Raw genomic sequence first — 19,036 nt, 5'->3', positions numbered from 1 at the left:
TCACCTTTAAAGAGATCAGCCAGTATGGCTGCCATTGCTGCCTAGTTGGCAGGACCTTTGCGTTTGTAGTGGGTCGCGTTATTTGTCCCATTATAACGCCATAAGGGACGTGTCCTTTGTTGAAGGGGTTGGACACATCGAGTAATAACAAATACCATCACGTCAATGATGGTTAACTTACTGTGAGCTAACAACCTCAACTGAGTGGCCACACACTTTACTTCAACGCTCTCCTCTTGGGAAGGGCTTTCCAGTTGCGAGTTAAATCGTTTCTTTAAAGGAGCGTCTAAGTATTCGGGCTGACCCCTCCGAGCTGGACCAAATAGGGGGACGTCCTCAACATAAACCATTCCAAGGTCCATTCTTTGGTATCCTTCTCTGGGTCCCAATTGGGTACCCTGCCAGGGCTATGCGCCATACTTTGGCTGTGCTAACTTCAAAAATTGTCCCTGCTTGGGTGCGTGGGACGAGACAATTTTTTTCTCCATCACTTGAAATGGTCATCGCAGCCCAGAAACATCTCGCAAAGGGAGACATAGCGCGAGATATGAAGAATGGATCCAGGAATAAGATGATGGAGCTGGATCCCGTAAAACTCTAGCAAACCCCTCGGGAAGGGGTGAATGGGGAAGCCCAAGCCTCGTAATAGGAAGGGTACTAAGCATACCCTCTCTTCCTATCATGGAGTCGGGAAGTTCTTTGCAAAGGCCTCATCATTTGTGGAAGTTAATCCGGGGCGGGTGGATGCTAGATATGAAGCAGGAAGGTACCCTTGCGCTTCAAGGTTGCTCAATTGGAAAAGGGAGACTGAACAGCTTGCCTAGTCGCCTGAGAGCGGTCCATGGGGCGTGAGGAGGAGCCGAGGACGCTTGCCATGTCTCTGGGATCCCTGATGTTTTTCTCAATGGTTGGGGAATAAGACATGTGGCTCGTGGCACACCCAACCTATTTAATAGGCGTTTTTCCTGTGACCCATGCGAGGCATCTCTGTAAAAGACTACTGGGCCACCTACCTCCCATCGACGCACGGAATCGAGGGGCGTCACTAACCTTGGGCGGGAAAGTTAATATTGTGGGCCCCATGATGCTTTGACAATCATGAACACGTCGATGGCCGAATTAGTGTCAGCCGAACACATAAGGAGAGAAGAACTCGTCTCGCAAACTGGATACCTTGGGTGTGTGAACCCCAGCATTGGAGGGAAGTTCGGGGGCTACTAAGGGAGTTCGGGACTAAGGGGTCCTCGGGCTGCTGGACTATCTCTTATGGGCCGGACAGGTGGGCCACTCTGTCGAAGGCTGAGCTATAAAACAAACACCATGTTTATGAAGGAAACCTTTGAAGCATTGGTGTGTCCTCCAAGTAAATAAGGTAGAATCGGCATGTTAATTCCCTCATGGCAACCGTCCATGTGTAACCCTAGGTACCCCTGGTGTCTATATAAACTAGAGGGTTTAGTTCGTAGAGGGAGGGAACCATTATCCTACTCATCTAGGGTTTAGTTCATCTGATCTCATGGTAGATTGACTCTGCAATTGTCATACACACATTGATATAATGGAGTAGGACGTAGGGTGTTACCTCTTCAAGAGGGCTCAAACCTGGGTAAATACCGTCCATGTGTTTCCTGTTCCCATTGATCCAAAATCCATAACTCGGGACCCCTTACACAAGATCCGCTGGTTTTATACCGACAGGCGGTCCATCTCCTTGGATGAAGCATGAACCAGAAGGAATGTGGGTTGACTTTGGGCCACCCATCAATGAGGGTCTGTCCTTTGGTGGTCATGAATAGTGTAGTAGGATGACCCACATGAGCGCACCACACGCTCGCGTTGTAGCATGTTACAGTGCGAGGGAGGTACCTCCGTTAGATGGAGACGAAGGAACAGATTCTCCCCCTCCACCGACTATGACACTGCCCCCGTGTATAAATAGAGAGACATGGGGACCAAAGATAGGGTAGATCCTTTTACCATTGTAACACAAACATTGTAGCTCTCTACCATTGCAATACAACCAAGCAGGAGCAGGGTATTACACCAATAAGATGGCCTGAAACTCGGCCGTTCTTCATGTTCATCCATTGCATTCCTCTCGTAAATTTTGGATAGTTGGGCGTGTTCAGTCCCTAGCCGAACTCTCAAAGGGTTATTGATCCTAACTCATATGTAGGTTCTCTGAAACTCATAGATATGTTCACATAATCCGCTGGGGACCTTAAAACATGCCATAAAGTAGGTCGGTACCACTTGTGCCACTGATTTAGTGAACACTTATTTGCATCCCTTTGATAGTAATTTTTGAAGCCATCCCTTCACCATGGTCCAAACTCTGTATCTTAAGGACATGAATAAATCAATTTTTGACTTGCCTACCAAAGATGGTAGACCCAAGTATTTATCAAACAAGGATTCATTTTGTAACACTAAGGTACCATTTTATATGCTCCCTTGGGGCGATGCCATTCAATAATCATAAACCATTTGCTTTATGTGATTTGTAGAGTGAGAAGACGCCTTAAAAGTAGAAAATGGCAAATTTGTCATTCTGAGTGTCGTTTCAACAACCTTGAACCCGCTCCTTCTTCATTTTCCCTCTTACGTCCATAATCAAACAAGATTGGACATCAACTACCATAAAAAAGTAGGAAGAGATGGGGTCCCCCTGCGGGATGCTCGTGTGGCAGGATGGAACTTCTTTAGTTTTCCTCCATTAAACACGATATAAAACAACAAAAAGGGGATACATCTAGTAACACATTGTACCCACCTTAGACTGAAACCAAGCTTGAAATGATTTTGTCCAAAAAAGCCCCACCCACCCGATCACATGCCTTGACCATGTCAAGCTTGAGAGTAGTGATATCTTTAATTTTACTCTTGCTACCCTTCATGTTTTGCTAGCACTCGAAGGTAATGATAACATTATCTATGGTATGGTGACTTCGGACAAAAGCGGGTTGCTCTTCGGGAATGATCTTCATGATAATTAGTTTCAACTAGTTAGAGGGTCCTTACATACAATTTTGTATATCATTTTGAACAAGCTATTGTGCCAGAACTTAGCTAAAGAATCTGGTTTTGAATAGTACAGGTTAAAACAGTTAACGTAGTTTTTAACTCTTATAATGACTCTTCGATGTTGAGGATCCACTATGCAAGCCATGTAACATCCTCATGACAAAGCTCCTCTTTTGCAAAAATGCACTCGGAGTCCATCTGGACCCGGTGTTATAGTGGAGAACATCTAAAAGAGTGTTATCTTCATCTCTTATTTTCCAAAAGGGAATTCAGTTTAATATTCATCTCTGTCGTTACTTTACAAGGCACATGAAGCAAGACCTCTTCAATTCCGATGGTTCCCTCTATTGAGTATAATTTTTCATAAAATAGGTTGCTATCTCTCCCATCATGGTGTGGAATGTAGTGGAGGTTGCAAGACAAAAAGGAGAAGATAGTCACATTAACTAGGCATATCAATGAGCTGTGGAGATGCTCATCAATAGATATCCATGTGAATGAGTAGGGATTTCCATACAATTGATGCACTAGAGCTATGAGTATGTGAAAGCTCTTAAAGAAAACTAGTGGGTGTGCATCCAACTTGCTTGCTCACGAAGACCTAAGGCAATTTTGAGGAAGCCTATCATAGGAATATACAAGCCAAGTTATATAATGAAAATTTCCCAGTAGCTATGTGGTGGTGAAAAAACGAGAGACTCTCAATCATGAAGATCATGGTGCTTAATATGCACAAGTGTGGAAAAAGTGGTAGCATTGTCCCTTCTCTCTTTTTCTCTCATTTTTTTATTTGGTGGGCTCTTTGGCCTCTCTTTTTTGTGGGCTTCTTTGTCCTATTTTATTTCCTCACATGGGACAATGCTCCATTAATGATGATCATCAAACTTTCAACTCAAAACTTAGAGTAACGATGACTCTATATGGAATGCCTTCGGTAGTGTACCGTGGCAATGATCTAGCATGGCATAGACATCAATGGAAACATCATGCTAGCTATCTTACGATCATGCAAAGTCAAAGTAGACGTGGTGGCACATGTCATGGTGGTAGTTGCGTGGCAATATATCTCAGAATGACTTTGAAAAAGCCATAGTAGGTAGGTATGGTGGCTGTTTTGAGGGAGGATAATGGTGGGTTTTGTGCACCGGCGAAAGTTGCACGGCACTAAGAAGATAGTGATGGTGGAAGGTGAAAGTGCATCTAAACCATGGACTCAACATTAGTCATGAAGAACTCATATACTTGTTGCAAAAGTTTTATTAGTAATCAAAACAAAGCATTCAACGCATACTCCTAGGGGAAGGGTTGGTAGGTACAAACCATCGCGCGATCCCGACCGCTACGCAAAGGATGACAATCAATATAGTAATCATGCTCAGATTTCATCACATAGCAGTTCACCATACGTGCATGCTACGGGAATCACTAACTTCAACACAAGTATTTCTAGATCCACAACACCTTACTAGCATAACTTCAATATTACCATAACCACAACTCAAAACTAATTGAGATGAATCAAACTTCTCTAACTATTCAATGCACATGAAGGTGCAAGTTTTCGTATCCCTTTGGATAACTACCCCTTTTGAGACTACTTTCATAGCATAGATCAACTACCAAGCCACGCACCATTGTGCTCTAAAAGATATAAGTGAAGCACATAGAGCAAAAGTATCTAGCTCAAAAGATATAAGTGAAGCACATGTGAGCTGAATTGTCTACCAAAAGATATAAGTGAAGCTCGACAAAATCACGGTGTGTGCATGTCTCTCTCTCTCTAGGTGTGCAGCAAGGATGATTGTGACACAACAAAAATAAAAGACTCCTACGATACAAGACGCTCCAAGCAAAAACACATAACATGTGGTGAATAAAAATATAGCCCCAAGTAACGTTACGATGGATTGAAGACGAGAGTGGGGATGCCTTCCCGGGGCATCACCAAGCTTAGGCTTTTACAGCATCCTTGAATCTCTTGGGGTGCCTTGGGCATCCCCAAGCTTGAGCTCTTGCCACTCTTTATCTCTTTGTCCATAAGAACTTCACCCAAAACTTGAAAACTTCACAACACGAAACTTAAACAAAAACTCGTGATAACATTAGTAGAAGAGAGCAAACGACCACTTCCTTAGGTACTGTAGAAAACTTAAATTCTACTTGTGCTGATGTTGGGTTACTGTACTTTCAATCTTCCATGGCTAATACCCCCCGATACTATCCATAGTTTCATCAAAATAAGCAACCAACACAACAAAAACAGAATATGTTAACAGCAGACCAGTCTGTAGCAATCTGTATATTTTGTATACCTCTGGTACTTCAAAACTTCTGAAAAATTACGACAATCTGAAGAATTAGCGTATCAATCAGCAGAAAAACGAATCAACTCCAAAGCTCTTACAGAAAAAAAATGAAAATTCTTTTCGTGAGCAGAAAGTTTCTGTCTTTTCCAGCATGACCAAACGATCATCCCCAAGACTAATCATAACGGTTTTGCTTGGCACAAACGCAAAAAGAAACACAAAAAACACAATCGTCACAGAATTATGAAAGTGTGGAAAACAGAAAACAGAAAGAAAAATGATAGATTCGTTGGGTTGCCTCCCAACAAGCGCTTTTGTTTAACGCCCTTAGCTAGGCGAAAGTGATGGAATCACGTATAGTCATCTTTGGTGCTCAAACCATAGGTAGTGTGATCATTTATCATCTTAAGATTTTCATCTTTATTAGATGACTCACCACTAGCTTTAGGAACAAAAACAGGCTTGACGGTCTTTTTGAGAGTAAGATTTGGAGTATTTTGCACAGCGGCAAAAGCGGAACCCAAGTTGGTTATGACATCTTCTAATTTTCCAATTCTAGAAGAATCATTAACTATAAGTTCCTTCTCCTTTAAATTTTTCAAAAAGTTTCCCACTTTGGATCCGTACTGAGAAATTTGATTGTGGATCTTTCTATCCAAACCCTCAATAAGTTCAACTGTGGCAATTTTGTTTTCAATAGAGTCAAGCCTTTGCATCACGTGTTCCAAGGTCAAGATAGTTCCATTAACCATGAGGGGGGTGAGCCTACCAAATTAATGATAGCTCTATAGGATTCAACAGTATGGCTCCCCAAAAAATTCCCGCCTACAATGGTATCAAGGATATACCTATTCCAAGGAGAAATTACAACATAGAAACTGTGAAGGAGGACGGTAGTGGATTGCTTACGAGTAGATCTACTTTGAGCATTGCAAATCCTATACCAAGCGTCCTTCAAATTTTCTTCCTCATTCTGCCTGAAATTGAGAACTCCATTTTCAGGGGTGTCGTTTGGAGTGGTGGTCTAGCCATTGATGGACTATCTCACACACAAACGAGCAGGAAGAGAGAGTGAAACGGGCAAAAGAAGACAGCAACAAGGCAAAAGAAAACGGCGAAGGAGAAAGGCGAATGAAAACGGCAAATGTGAAGCGGGGGAGAGGAAAACGAGAGGCAACTGGCAACAAAAGTAAATGCAAGAGAAGAGTTTGTGAGACCTACTTGGATAGATCTTGTTTTCTCCTCCCCGGCAACGGCGCCAGAAATTGGCGTATTGACGGGAGATTATTCTTGTCTTGATCTTCCTCGGCAAGCGATCCTCCTCCCCGACAACGGCGCGAGAAATACTTCTGATTTTTGTTGTGTATCCCTTGCAACGGCGCCAGAAATAGTTGTGTCGACGGCACCAGGAATCCTTCAGCTGCGGCTACGCCTTAAGGGACTTCCTAGGAAAGTATGCAAAGGATTTCCCCCATGGCCTTGGAGCCTTGCGTTGGTGTTCCCTCGAAGCGGAAAGGGTGATGTAGCACAGCGGTGGTAAGTATTTCCCTCAGTTTGAGAACCAAGGTATCAATCCGGCGGAAGAGTATCTCAAGATCCTGCACAAACACAAAAGCTTGCACCCAACGCTATGAAGGGGTTGTCAACCCCTTATAGATTGTTTGCCAAGTGAGAACTGAAAGCAACAAAGTAACAAAGCAAAGTAAAAGTGGAGGTGTAAACGATGGATGTGAATAGACCCGGAGCCCGTAGTGTTTACTAGTGGCTTCTCTCATGAAAGCAAGTAGACGGTGGGTGAACAAATTACTGTCGAGCAATTGATAGAACCGCGCAAAGTCATGACGATATCTATGCAATGATTGTATCTATAGGCATCACGTCCAAAACAAGTAGACCGATACTTTCTGCATCTACTACTATTACTCCACATGTCGACCGCTATCCAGCATGCATCTAGTGTATTAAGTCCATAAGAACAGAGTAACGCCTTAAGCAAGATGACATGATGTAGAGGGATAATATCAAACCAATGATAAAACCCCATCTTTTTACCCTTGATGGAAACTACTTGATGTGTGCCTTGCTGCCCCTACTGTCACTTGGAAAGGTCACCACATGGTAGAACCAAAAACCAAGCACTTCTCCTAGTGCAAGAATCATAGATCTAGTTGGCCAAACAAAACCCAAGACTCGGAGAGACTTACAAGGATATCAAATCATGCATATAAGAAATCAGCAAAGACTCAAATATATATCATAGATAATCTGATCACAAATCCACAATTCATCGGATCTCGACAAACACACCGCCAAAGAAGATTACATCGGATAGATCTCCATGAAGATCATGGAGAACTTTGTATTGAAGATCCAAGAGAGAGAAGAAGCCATCTAGCTCCTAACTACGGACCCGTAGGTGTGAAGTGAACTACTCACGAGTCATTGGAGGGGCAATGATGATGATGAAGAAGCCCTCCAACTCCAAAGTCCCCTCCGGCACGGCGCCGGGAAGGGTCTCCAGGTGAGATCTCGCGGAAACGGAAGCTTGCGGCGGCGGAAAAGTATTTTCGAGGCTACCCTGATTTTTTGCGGAATATTTGGGAATTTATAGGCCAAAGACCTAGGTCAGGGGGCGGCCAGGGAGGCCACAAGCTTGCCCACCGCCGCCTCCCCCCTGGTGGCAGAGTGGGGGCTTGTGGGCTCCCTGGAGCCCACCTGGCTTGGCCCAAAAGCCCCCTGGTCTTCTTCAGTTCGGGAAAAAATCATTTCGGGGTTTTTCTTCCATTTGGACTCCGTTCCAAAATCAAATCTGAAAAGAGTCAAAAACACGGAAAAAACAGGAACTGGCACTTGGCACTGAATTAATAAGTTAGTCCCTTAAAAGATATAAAAGGTACATAAAACAACCAAAGAAGACAAGATAACAGCGTGAAACCATCAAAAAATATAGATACGTTTGAGACGTATCACCCCACATCCGAGCCGCTCCTCCTCCACACTTCATAGCACACAACGAGTCCACGCCGGGGGGCGGCCCTCTAGGACCTAGATGGGGCCCGCAGGGTCCAGATCTGGGCCGGGGCACGACGCCGGCCACACTACGCCACCACGCCGCCCCACCGCTAAGGGGCAGCGCCGACACCACGCCTGCCGCTGGCCACCGCTGCAGCGCCGCCGGACCGCAACCAAACCGGGTTGCAGGACTGCCGCCTCCTTGCCCCGGGAAGGGAGCACGCCTGCGCGGGAACAAGAAGGCCCGCCGCCGCCGGCACCACCCGGGCCAGCTCCTGGGGCGTCCGCCGCCGGCGGCGGCGGGGGGGGGGGGGGACGGGGAGGAGGGAGCCCGCGGGAGAGGAGCTCGAGCTCCGCCCCGGCCACCTCCCAGGGAGGCGGTGTAAGGGCGGATTTGGACGGGGGAAGGAGGGGGACAGCAGGGGACAGGGGCCGGGAGCTAGGCCGGCGGCCGACGGTGACGGGAGGGGAGGGGGAACCCTAGTCGCCTCATGTGTCGCCTGTCGGGGGAAGGAGAGGGCCCTTCGCTCGCCTCTCTTGGAATTCCAGCTATTCATATGATGGACCAATTCTCCCTGGTTGACTACGAAGGGCTTCAAGCTTAGGAGGTATCTCGCTAGCTCCATACACACTGTCACAAATAACATGGTCGGCCAACTTTTTAACACGGTCGTTACCACTAATTTCCAAAGTTATGGTAACGACCGTGTTAACACGCTCCCTTCTCAAGACCTCATTGAAATCTCCAATGCACAACCATCATAAATCACTATTAGATTTCAAAAGTTTCATCATATCCCAAGTCTTGTATCTCAGGCTTGTGTTTGCTCCCCCATACAAACATGTCAAACGCCACCGATCCTTTCCTAGCTCATTCAACTTCATATCAATGTGATACCGTGACAAATTTCTCAAACCAGGTTGCACTCGGTTCTTCCAAGATATTTCCAAACCCCCACTTTGGTCGTTGCTTCCCACTACAAAAAGCATGTTCATACCCTAAAGACAATACCATCCCTTTCACACGGTGTTTGGCGATTTGTGTTTCCACCACACACAACATCGTTGATGCAAATTCCCACAAAATATTGCACAGTTCCTAAACTGTCGGCCTCCCAACCCACGATATTTCCAGGATAGGGTATGCATTAGGCCCGATGGTCCTCCGCACGAGAGGCCACCGATGGTGGCTGATACGTCTCCATCGTATCTACTTTTCCAAACTCTTTTTCCCTTGTTTTGGACTCTAATTTGCATGTTAAGATGAACTATGATTTTCTTGTTGGGGAGATTCATATCCCCATTGAGGTGACTTAGTGGCTATTCGACAATTCTCCCTTTCCTTTTGCGATTTGAAAAGGTTTTGTCATGAGGATTTGATCAACCCCATTCACGGATTTCTTTCGATGACCATGAAATGGATAAATCAAAGAGTCACATACCTCTGTTTTAAGCTTTCACTTTCTGTTGCTTAGAAGAAAAATGATAGATTTAGTTTAGTTTTCCCTGTTTTCTGTTTTAGCGTCCCGTGGAAAAATACCCCGAAAATAAAAGTTCTCCAAACGCTGTGAAAATCTAGTATGATTTTTTCTGGATTTTTCGGAAAATACTAGGACCGAGAGCTGGCCTGGGGGCCACACCGGTGGGCCACAAGCCCAGTAGTCGCGGCCTCCCCCCTGGTCGCGGCCACCAAGCTGGTGGGGCCCACAGGGACCCCCTCCACTCATTCCAGCTCCCATCCTCTTCTTCTACCTCCAGAAAAAATCGTTTCGCAGCTCAAACCCATGTTCTTGCTCATTTGGCTGTGATTTTCGATCTCCTTGCTCAAAGCACCATTCTCCGAACCGTTTTGGGGAAATTACTCCTTGGTAAGTGACTCCTCCATTGGTCCAATTAGTTTCTACTCTAGTGCTTTATCCTTCGCGTATTCTTGCTACCTTGGTGACCCTGTTCTTGAGCTTGAATGTTGATTTTAGCTGGTCCCAAGTAGTTTTAGCGTGTGATACGGTCTTTAGGCACTAGTAGGAGTAGTTGCTACGAGTTGGGTTAATCCTTACTCACTTTTCTTTCGAAGTCTCTAAAAATTTCAGAATTTTTCAGAGTTAGAAAAGGGAAAGATGAGGAGGTTCTTGAGAGACTCTTCAAGCCGTAACCCCAAGGAGGATGAGAAGAACCACCCCAAGTACGTGGTTCCTCGAGTCACAGAAGTTCGAGCGTGCGAGTGGCCAAGTGATGAATTTTTGCGCGCCGTTGGGCTTTATGAAGACTTTTATTACTTGGTGGAGAACACAGGTCTTACCGCATTCGTTGAAGATAAGTGCCCACAATACCTCCTCCTCACCAATATTTTCGTTCAAAGTTTCAACTTTTATCCGAGCAAGAATCCTCCTATGGTTGAGTTCATGTTATACGATATCCCCCAGCGCATGACACTACAGGATTTTTGCAATGTGTGCAAGTTACCTTATGTTGGGGATATTCATGATCCTCGTCCATGGGACTTGGAGGCTTTCATAGGTACTATTGCTGTTGGAGAGGAGAGAGGAGTGTCTCGCGCTAGAATTGCTAGCATACATTTTCCTGTGCTTCGGTACTTCTCATTATTTGTGGGAAAATGTTTGATTGGCCGTGGGGAGGCTAGATCATTTAGCTCTCCAGACCTTGCGGTTTTGCGCGAAGGCCTTTATAACAATAAGACTTATAGCCTAGGTGCTATAGTAGCTCAGCGGTTGAACACAAACCGTTCCAAAGGTGTCGTCTATGGAGGTATCTATGCTACTCGTCTTGCTAGACACTTTGAGATACCTATTAGACTTCGCGAGGAAGAAGAAATGCTTCTTCCTGAGAAATATCTGGATTATGACAGCATGGTTCGCCATGATTTTCTGGATAGAGATGCTAGTAGACGGATGATTTATAACCTGGTATTTAGTCAGGGTACTCGAGAGGCTATTACTTTGCCTGCTCCTTCTTTGTTCAACCTTTATGCAGGGAGGTACATTATTATGCCCTCGAACATCTACACGTATTGGGGCTTGGCCCAACCACAGGTGCCCGTGCCCGAGCCGTCAGTCGAGTACCAGACGCCAGTTTATCAGTGGGTGCCAGAGGAGCTCACACAGCAGTGGCATCCACAGTCCGCTCCGGAGTATCCTGGAGCTGGTTATTTCCCTCCTTGGGAGTAGACCAAGCTAGGCCAAAAGCCTAAGCTTGGGGGAGTACGTGTTCTCACCGACTTTACATTCTTACTTATGCTTTCACTTTGTTAGTCGATGTTTACACTTTGCCACTGTATTATCCATGCTAGTTTATTTTAGTTTTCTTGTTTTCTTGTTTTGTGTCCTTTTGAGAAAACCCAAAAAGATTTCCCTTTCTTCTTTTGCTTGTTGGGAGCTTTCCCGTGTAAATAGTTTTATTTTTCTTTGTGTCAAGGTAGAAGATATTGGTTACAATGTTTAGTGGCTCTTGCATGCATACCTGTTTAGCTTTCAAAGAGCCATATTACTTTGTCTTCTCCTTTGTGTTTGCCTACAGATTCTAGCTTTAGTCCAATGCACGGGCACTCTTATTATTGTTCACATCGTTCGATCGTGCAAGTGAAAGGTAATAATGATGATATATGATGAAGTGACTGAGACTGAAAAGCTGGTATGAACTCTATCTATTTTGTTTTTGTAAATATGACTAGCTTGTCGTCCCAGATTCAGTTTTGTTGAGAGAGAACCATGTTTGCAATGACAACTTAGAGATCATAGTTTCTGATGCCATGCTTAATTAGCTAGGAGCTTATAATGGTTTGTCTTGAATGCCAACATAGATTTTGAGATGACTATGTTGTAGTATGATAGGATGGTATTCTCCTTTGAATGATTCAAGTGGCTTGACTTGGTGCATGTTCATGCATGTAGTTGAAACAAAATCAACATAGCCTCTATGATGTTCGTGTTCATGGTGATTTATATCCTGCTCATGCTTGCACTCAATGTTAGTCAAACTCATTGCATCTTGATGACTGTTGTCGCTCTCTAGTTGGTCGCTTCCCAGTCTTTTGCTAGCCTTCACTTGTACTAAGCGGAATACTGCTTGTGCATTCACTTCCATAAACCCAAAAGTTTTTCCATGAGAGTCCACCATACCTACCTATTTGCGGTATCTACTTTCCGTTCCAAGTAAATTTGCATGTGCCATTCTCTAAACTTCAAGAAATAATCTGTTTTGCTTGCCCGAACTGCTCATGTGGTGACAGGGGGCTATTGGTATCTTCCATGTTAGGCGTGTTATCCTCGACATGTGTTTATTCACTGTCATTCACGAGAAAGGGGCCGGTAATTGGAATGCCCAGTTGCACGCTTAAATCGAAAACATAACTGTAAAACAAGACTCCCCCCGGACTGATGTTAGTATGGACGGTACCCGAGGATTCGGCTAGGCGTGGAGTGTGATTGATTGGTGGTGGGGGAGTTAAAACTTTACTTTTCTGTTTGGGAACCTCCTATAGCATGAGTAGCATGGAAGATATTGAGAACTCTTGGTCATTGCGGACAATGAAAGCATGCCACCCAAAATTATTATCTCTGTTTTCAAAGCTTGAGCTCTGGCACCTTTGCAAATCAATGCTTCCCTCTGCGAAGGGCATGTCTATTTATTTTCCTGTTGAGTCATCCTCTTCTTATATAAGCACCAATTAGAGAGCACCTCTATCATTTTTATGCTTTTCTTTTGATTGATATTCAGTATGACTATGACTGGATCTTCGTTGCTATGAATTACAATGTTTAGTCAGCCCTTGATCTTTGAAAGTGCTCTGCATTCATGTTTTGCGGTCTCAGAAAGAGCTAGAGAGATACCACCTATTCATATTGCTTCATGCTTGTTTTGACTGAATTGTTGGTATCTGAAACTTATTATTATTTGCTCGTTAGCTGATTATGCCATTGATATTAGTTTACCGTGAGACCTTTGTGTCACTTGCTTATGTGGTTAACTTGTGATCTTGCTGAAATTCTGGTTATGAGTTAGACATAGTTGCAACAACAAGATCAAACAGAGTTTTTCAAAGTTTTTCTTTCTCTTTCAGTTTGTCAACTTAGTTGCTTGAGGACAATCAAGGTTTTAAGCTTAGGGGAGTTGATACGTCTCCATCGTATCTACTTTTCCAAACTCTTTTGCCCTTGTTTTGGACTCTAATTTGCATGATTTGAATGGAACTAACCCGGACTGACGTTGTTTTCAGCAGAATTGTCATGGTATTGTTTTTGTGCAGAAATGGAAGTTCTCGGAACGTCCTGAAAATTTACGGAGAATATTTCTGGAAAATATGAAAAGTACCTGCGCAAAGATCCACCGGAGGGGGTGACCCAGTGGGCCACAAGCCCTGTGGTCGCGGCCTCCCCCCTGGCCGCAGCCACTAGGCTTGTGGGGCCCACGTGGCTCTGCCTCCCCCAATTCCAGTGCTATTTATTTCCTTTCGTCCCGGAAAAAATCAGGAGAGAAGAGTTCATCGCGTTTTACGATCCAGAGGCGCCACATCCCGTTCTTGCCCTGGGGGGGGGCAGATCTGGAGTCCGTTTTGGGCTCCGGATCAAGGAAATCGTTGCCATTATCATCATCAACCTTCTTCCCTCTCCAATTCCATGAAGCTCTTCATCGTTCGTGAGTAATCTATTCGTAGGCTCGCTGGAAGGTGATGAGTAGGATGAGATCTATCATGTAATCGACTTAGTTTTGACGAGGATTGATCCCTAGTATCCACTATGTTCTGAGATTGATGTTGCTACTACTTTGCTATGCTTAATGCTTGTCACTAGGGCCCGAGTGCCATGAATTCAGATCTGAAATTATTATGTTGCCACCAATATATGTGTGTTTTAGATCCGATCTTGCAAGTTGTAGTTACCTACTATGTGTTATGATTCGGCAACCCCGGAGTGACAATAACCGGAACCACTCCCGGTGATGACCATAGTTTGAGGAGTTGTGTTCACCAAGTGCTAATGCGTTGGTCCGGTTCTTTATTAAATGGAGAACCATAATATCCTGTAGTATCCATTTGGACCCCGCTGCCACGATAGGGATGGACAATAGATGTCATGCAAGTTCTATTTCCTAAGCACGTATGACTACACACGGAATGCATGCCTACATCACATTGACGAATGGGAGCTAGTCATGTATCTCTCCGTGTTATAACTGTTGCATAATGAATGTCATCCGACAAATCACTGATCCATTGCCTACGAGTTTGTCCCACTGCCTTTGTTACTTGCTTTGCTCTGCTGTTGTTACTACTGTTGCTACTATTGTTACTTGTTGTTGTTGTTACTTGCTACTATTGCTACTTGTTACTGCTGTCACCACTGGTGTTCCTTGCCACTGCTGTTACTCGTTACACTGGTGCTACCTGCTACAATACTTTTCTGGCGCCATTGATACAACAGTTAGGAATAGTCTGCCTTGTCAACAGATCATACTACCTTGCTACTTATATCCTGTCTCCAGATACTAACCTTTCAGGTGTGGTTGAGCTGACGACTCAACTGCTAATACTGGAGAATATTCTTTCACTCCCATCGTGTCAAACCAACAAATTTGGGTTGAATACTCTACCATCGAAAACTGCCGCGATCCCACACGTTGGTGGGCCGTTGCAAGACAATTGCTAATTGTTGAGCAACTCGAAGCAACTCTTTTCTGGATCCGTTGCCGGGGAGGCATCAAGTCCGGAATAGTTGCACGTCAATAGTGGCCATTTTTTCTGATGCGGAATTATTCTGTTTCTTCCTATCCATTGGAGATATGTGTTGGGGAGGTTGCAGCGGGGTCTTCTCCTATCCGGGATCACCAACCTCCTTTTGTTATGTCCCATCTTCCCCATCTATGTACACTTTCTTCTTCGCAGAGGTACTATCCTAGTCTTCCAATGGATCTTTATTTTCTGTAGGTTTGAGAGTGCTAGACGCCAAGCCTACTCATCATCATCGTCGTCATCATCTTCAGGGAGCTCTACATCTTGATAGGATCTTTTGTCATTCTAATGCATGTGAGTCCGTTCTTTGCCTCTGCTCCCCTCATATGAAATCATATTCCTTCATGCGGCATGGCATACGCCACCGATATTTTCGCACTTATCATTCATCTCTCATACTGCTTTTTCTTTTGCTGCTAAACACCATCCCCGTATTCTTAATGTCCATGACCCATAAGGCCACCTACCACGCAGAAAAACATTATCATTTCATATTTGACTTGCAGAAAATGTCAACCCTCCCCTTCGGCAGTTAGCGGAGTAAAACGGACCAACAAATTCGAGTCAAGAACTCGACGCATATCTCGTGCGCAAGTGAACTTCTTTGACCTTCCCAATCTGGTGGGCAAGTTAATCTACAACAATATCGTGGCGATACAGGTTAGGGGTCTTGTAGATTTTTGCTCATACATAGAACCCCTCTAAGTTGATTAAAGCTACATCCATGCGACAATCTTAATCCACAATTATCATGGAAAAACTACGAAATATTCATGGAGCTCCATGAACGACCTTGTTATAATCCCCAAGACATAACACTTGGAAGATGAAGAGATTTTCGCCCGCTTCCTAGTACTTTGGCATATGGGCTAACCCCGTATAAAATCATTGTCTGAAACATTGCGTCCGGGCTAAAAGGTCGTTCGGTATTCGCCCTCCAGATCGCGAGCTACTAGGCTTTACATTCAATTTTTTTTACCTCCTTCTCTAGCACCATGTCACCAAGTTCGTCATCGCTGAGATCCAGATGCTCTAGGAACTCTTCAAGGTTACAGTCTTTTCCATCTCGCACCATCGAGGATGATCTAGAGGCCTCCGCTATGTGCGACTACTTTCAAACCACATGAACACCAGGGGAACCAAGCCTACAACAGTCGTTATTGATGAAGACATCAACACCATTGTTACACCCACAGCCCCAGCTGTTATACATACTGGACCAGTTACTAGCTCGTGCACGCCAATTGAATTACCAGGTACTTTTGTTTCTTGGGAATACTTCTAATGTTCATGAACATATGATGTTGTCTAAGTTAGATACTTTTGTTGTGCTCATGAATGAAGGACCTAGCATGGACAAGAAGGATATCCGTTGGAGCGGGATCAAGCATGGAGAAGAAGGTGCACGCGTGGGAGAGAACAATGGAGCTCCCACTCGTGATTTTCGCACTCTAAAGCCACCATAAGGAGAGCATGAAGGCTTTGGACGAAATATTCAAGACGCCACTTTATAAATTTCGTTCATAGGCTATTATAGGTGTTACGCCACCTTATTTTTGGGCCCGACTCATGTAATTTTGAAATACAATAATATAGGGTTTTTTTAGAGTCTGTATGTGTGGGGAAACCGAGTTTAGGGTTGTCTTCGGACCCTCCACCAAAGGTCACAAAATTGCCTCTTTATTCCCTCATATATATAGCCCTTAGGGCACCGTTTAGACTTGTGTTTTGTTTAGATTACAAGTTCGCCATAGCTACAACTACGACCAGACAAAGGCGTCACAGAACCCCACCTTCATCAATAAAGCTTTTCTCTTATATTCGCAATATCTTGATTGCATCTTGGTTTGTTGCTTGTTCTTCGTTTGCGAGCAGGAAACAGACCTTCGTGGTCAGGTTGATCGTTCTCCGACGTGGTTAATAACCTCTCGGAGTTGGTTTAGCGATTGCTAAGGCGCGACGTCCTCACACGTTCGTAGTCGGATCGTCAAAATCTACTCCACCAAAACGATACCCACGATCTCATCGAAAGACAGGGACAACTTCGCCCCTATCAGTTATGTCGCAAAGGGGCGATTGAGATAGGGAGATGGTAGAAGCATCGAGAAAAAACATTCGAGGATCACGATCCCTCGCACAGGGGTATGCATAAATCGATGTAGTTATAAGAGAAGGGCGGCCTTCGGCCTTCCACTTTCTAGGCCCATTATTAATGCAACCGACAAGGGGGCAAGGGCTACACAGCGAGTGCAACTATGTCTTGCCTTTAGCGAGAGGGTAGGAACGCTTGCTGAAGGGGAGACCCAGATGGGCCTGCCCATGAGCGCGGCACACCACAACCTCCTTTTCTGCTCTCTTTATATACATAACCCAAAACACTCTACCAAAATATTTCAAAAAATGTTGACCAAGCATTTGAAAAATGTGTAATGTGTATGGAGAAAATGTTTATCATGTATATGAAAAATGTATAAAAATATGTATGACTTTTTGATCATGTATTTAAAATGCCAATCAAACATTTGTAATTATTTTGAGCAAGTATCTTAAAATGTTTATCAAGTATCTACAAAATGTTAAATGTGTAGAGATATTGTTTGACCATGTATTAAAAAAGATACCCCCTCCATCCCAAAATAACTGTCTCAAGCTTAGTACAATTTTGTACTAGATCTAGTACAAATTTGAGACACTTATTTTGAGACGGAGGAAGTAATTTTTTAATCATATATTTAAAAATGTTTAAAAAGTATTTAAAAGTGTTTATCAAGCGTTTCAAAAATATTAAATATGTATATAAAAAATGTTGACCATATATTAAAAATATGATGAATTTCTTTGATAACGTATATAAAAATGTTAGTCAAGCATTTAAAAACATTGAACAAGTATTTGCAAAAAAATAATAAAGCATTCAGAAAATGTTAAATGTGTAGAAAAAATGGTGACGATGTGTTAAAATAATAATTAATATTACATTTAAAATATTTCAGTCAAGCATTTGGAAAAAAGTTAAATGTGCATATAAAAAGGTTAATCTTGTATTTCAAAAATATCGATTAATCGTTTGAGAAATTTTAAAAAATGTGCATAGAAAACATATTGAGTATATATTAATAAATGTTAACCTTGTGCTAATAAAATTGATTAACATATACAAAAAATGTAGAATGAAAACCAAAAGAAACAAATAAAACCAAAAAAAATAAAAAATTGAAAAATAAAACTGAAGAGACAAATAAAAAAGTATCGAAAAAGGATCAAATAAACCACAGGAAAAAGAAACAATAGAAAACGAAAAAGGGGAAAAATCCAAAGAAAACTAAATAAAATAGAAGAAATGGAGAAAGAAAACCAATGTAAAAACCGGCTCTTTTCCTACTTCTAGTAGGATTCCCACGACCTATTGTACCCGAACTCGAAGCTGACTCACTGCCTAGCAGTGCTATCTCCGGCTTGATGCCTTCTTCACTCTATTTTTTACAATATTGGCGCTATTGGGCCGGGCCGTCAATAACAAATATTTTTTCTTCTACATTACTTGGATGTGACTAGCTGGCGCATGGGCGTCCATTTGTAGGAACGAGGGTTCTAAAAAAAGCAACGAACCTGTGTGCGGCAAGGACATCCTAAAAAAGAAACCCCATGCATCCTCGTTTCCTGCTTCGGTATAATTATTTACTTTTAAAAAAAAGGTACATCTTTTAAATTGACCGTCGGTAATTGAGATCCGTTTTCACGGCTGGGTTTTTACGGCGAGTTTTTCAAAACTAGATCACATATAGATAAGTTTTCATAAACTTTTTTTAACAACTTTGGATGATATTGAGACAACTTTAATGCTATAGGAAAGCAACTTTTTTTATCAAGTTGGACTGCCTATTTGGTTGATTTTTGTAAAAATAAGAAAATCACACAAAACATGAGGCACACTTAGTGCTACGTATAA

This window comes from Hordeum vulgare, chromosome 6H, assembly GCF_904849725.1.
Source record: "Hordeum vulgare subsp. vulgare chromosome 6H, MorexV3_pseudomolecules_assembly, whole genome shotgun sequence".
Lineage (NCBI taxonomy): Eukaryota > Viridiplantae > Streptophyta > Magnoliopsida > Poales > Poaceae > Hordeum > Hordeum vulgare.
The sequence above is the reverse complement of the archived record's forward strand: the minus strand, read 5'-3'. Positions refer to the sequence as shown.